We start from the raw sequence: 2,822 nt of genomic DNA, 5'->3' as shown, positions 1-2,822 counted from the left end.
ATGATAATAGTTTAATCAGTCTGCTGAAATAGCCTCTGTGATCACCAATTACACTTGACTTAATGCTGGAGATTATGTGGATACGTGGATTTACGTGGTATCTTGGTACTGAACACCAGTTTGGTGTTCAGTACCTTGCCCACAGATACTTCAACATGTAGACAACATGTAGAAGGCCAGGCATCAAACCACCTTTACTATGGCTGCCCCCAATAATAGAAACATGACTAACAATAAATTAGTATATGAAAATATATGTATATGGTGCTTGTAGGAGAGAATATGTATGTATAAATATATGATGGTATGTGTGTTAGGGTACTCTTGTTCCCTCCTGTCCAGAACTTTGCTTGTGATGTATGAAAATCTAATATGTCACTTTGGATAAAAGTGTCTGCCAAATGACAAATTGTAATTGTAATGTACACAATAACAATAATATGTATATGAAAATGGAAAAATGACAAATAAAATAACAGTAGCAGTCAAGCAGGGCCATGGCAAATGGTTCAACCATGATCCACAAGCCAGACTCAGCCACGATCCATGACAACCTGCAAGGGGAGAAAGTATAAAGACTTCTTAAAGGTAAAGAGGGTGTCTACCTCCTGGACCAAGACTGGAAGATAGTTCCACAGGAGAAGTGCTTGATAGCTGATGGCTCTGAATCTGCTTTTGCAGACAGGAGGAATAAGTAAGTCTACAATTATGGGAAATGTAGGATCCATTGTGTCATGGGACACTCTAAAAACTTCATATGTCACCCAGTGGCAGTGCCTTATGGCTCTCCTCACACAGGCTGTATTTTTAAATGCCAACTATACAAAGCATACTGATTTGGCCAAAATGCAGCAAAATTAATGACAAATCGAAGAAGTGCTTCAGTGCTTTCAGAGTGGAGAATCTCGACAAGCTCCTGCAAGAGTCATTAAGAAGTCAGCCGGCCAGTCATGTTCACAGATCCCACTCACCCCACGGTCATACAAGCCACTGTTTGTTGGTAGTACTCGACTGTTCCAAATACAGCACAGGTTTTTAGGGAATCATTAATGAGGTAATAAAAAAATTAAGTTGTGATTGATTCCATCCGGACTCAGCAGCTTTTGCTTGGCACCCAGGTGTTCAGATCTCAATTTGACATCTTGACTTTTACCATCTCAATTTGACCCAGTCAATTTCAGCAAAGTGATATCTGGGCTGGATTTAAAATTCCAAACTGAGATTACTGAATTTGAGTGATCTGTATATGGATTTTCAATATAGGGTCCATCAATATTCTAAAACTAAAAATGCACAACTTTGAAATTGAGAACTGAAATTTTGAAAAAGAGGGGAATTCAGGCCACATTTGTACAGTGGAACAGTGGAAACATTGTCACCTCACAGCTTGAGGGTCCCAGTTTGATTCCCACTGTGGGTGCTGGGGGCATGTCCTCCACCATGCCTTCGGTGCCTGCTGCTTGAGGAAAAAGGGCCTTTCTGTTTGGAGTTTGCATGTTCTCCCCGTGTTCACCTGGGGTATCCTCCATAAAAATACCCCCACTAAAAAGCATGCAAGAAGATCACCACCTGACCTTGGTGATGGAAAAGAACTGGGTCCCCGGGCGCTGCTGTCGGCTGGCAGCCCACTGCTCCTGGTCTGCCGTGGAGGAAGGACTTTCCAGGATGGGTCAAATGCGGAGAAATAATTTCACATGGCATGTGCATGTAGTGTGTGCATGTTTGTGTAGTGATAATAAAAGTATGTCTCTTCTCTTCTTCTATAAATTCAGATTCAATGGTCTTTAAATTTCAACATGAAGGATTCAGGAGCGATTACACTTCAGAAGTAAGCACTGAGTTATACGATTCAAATCTCTATAACCTTTATTTGCCTGCATGAAGTATTTATAGACCTAGTTTTGTTCTGCCCTGAAGACAGAGTCAGTGCTGAACAACTCATCACATTCACTTACTGATGTACATACTAGAAAGCATTTTAACAGTGCTGTTTATCTCAGTAAAACTTTAAAGAACTGTATAGTCAATGACTATGACTCTTTAACAACTGAACTCTACACAAATCTAATCAGTAAATTAATTCATACAGTAACTATACTGTCCACTTTATTTTTCAGTTGTGGCCACAGCATCATAAAGGAAAAGGGGGAGCAGCACACAGCTGCAGAATATTTCAATAAACTGCAGATGGCTGTTAGAGAGTTCCAGAATATTCTAGGGAACAAAATGTAAGAATTACATTGTTTCTTAGATGCATTTAATGTTGGTGGCATTCCAAAACTGCATTTTAACCGATATCTGTTGATGCACCTATTGTATAATTTCCTGTTAGTACAAAATTGTAAAGTATGTCGAGTTTCTTCTTATTAGTTTAACTACAAAGAATACTATGACAGTTTGTGGAACCTACTGTGTAAAGACAGTGTGTAGTTTGGAATTGGGACACACCAGTCTAAATGTGAATGGTCACTTCACCCAAATTACAAAGATGCATTTTCTCTTATGGTATCTGTGCAGTAAGTGTTGGTTTCATTTGTCCTGGTTTTCAGATATCCATCTGATATTTCTGCCTCCTCGACAATACAATGGAGGTGAATGCAATTTAGTTTGTGCAGCTCAAAACACCAAAAATTGAATTTCAAAATTCAGCAGCAAAATATCTTAAGAAAGATGTCCAGGTTATAATAAATTATCGACAGACCTCTCTGGGTTCCCTCATGCAATGTGGGTGAACCAACCTTTTTTTTAAAAAGGGTGAGAAACCAGGAATATTGTTGTAATCAACCATTAAATCTCATAAAAAAATTCTGTAACTCATGTTT

Source organism: Chaetodon trifascialis, chromosome 23 (assembly GCF_039877785.1).
Source record: "Chaetodon trifascialis isolate fChaTrf1 chromosome 23, fChaTrf1.hap1, whole genome shotgun sequence".
In the NCBI taxonomy this organism is placed as follows: Eukaryota; Metazoa; Chordata; class Actinopteri; order Chaetodontiformes; family Chaetodontidae; genus Chaetodon; species Chaetodon trifascialis.
Note: the sequence above shows the minus strand (reverse complement) of the source record.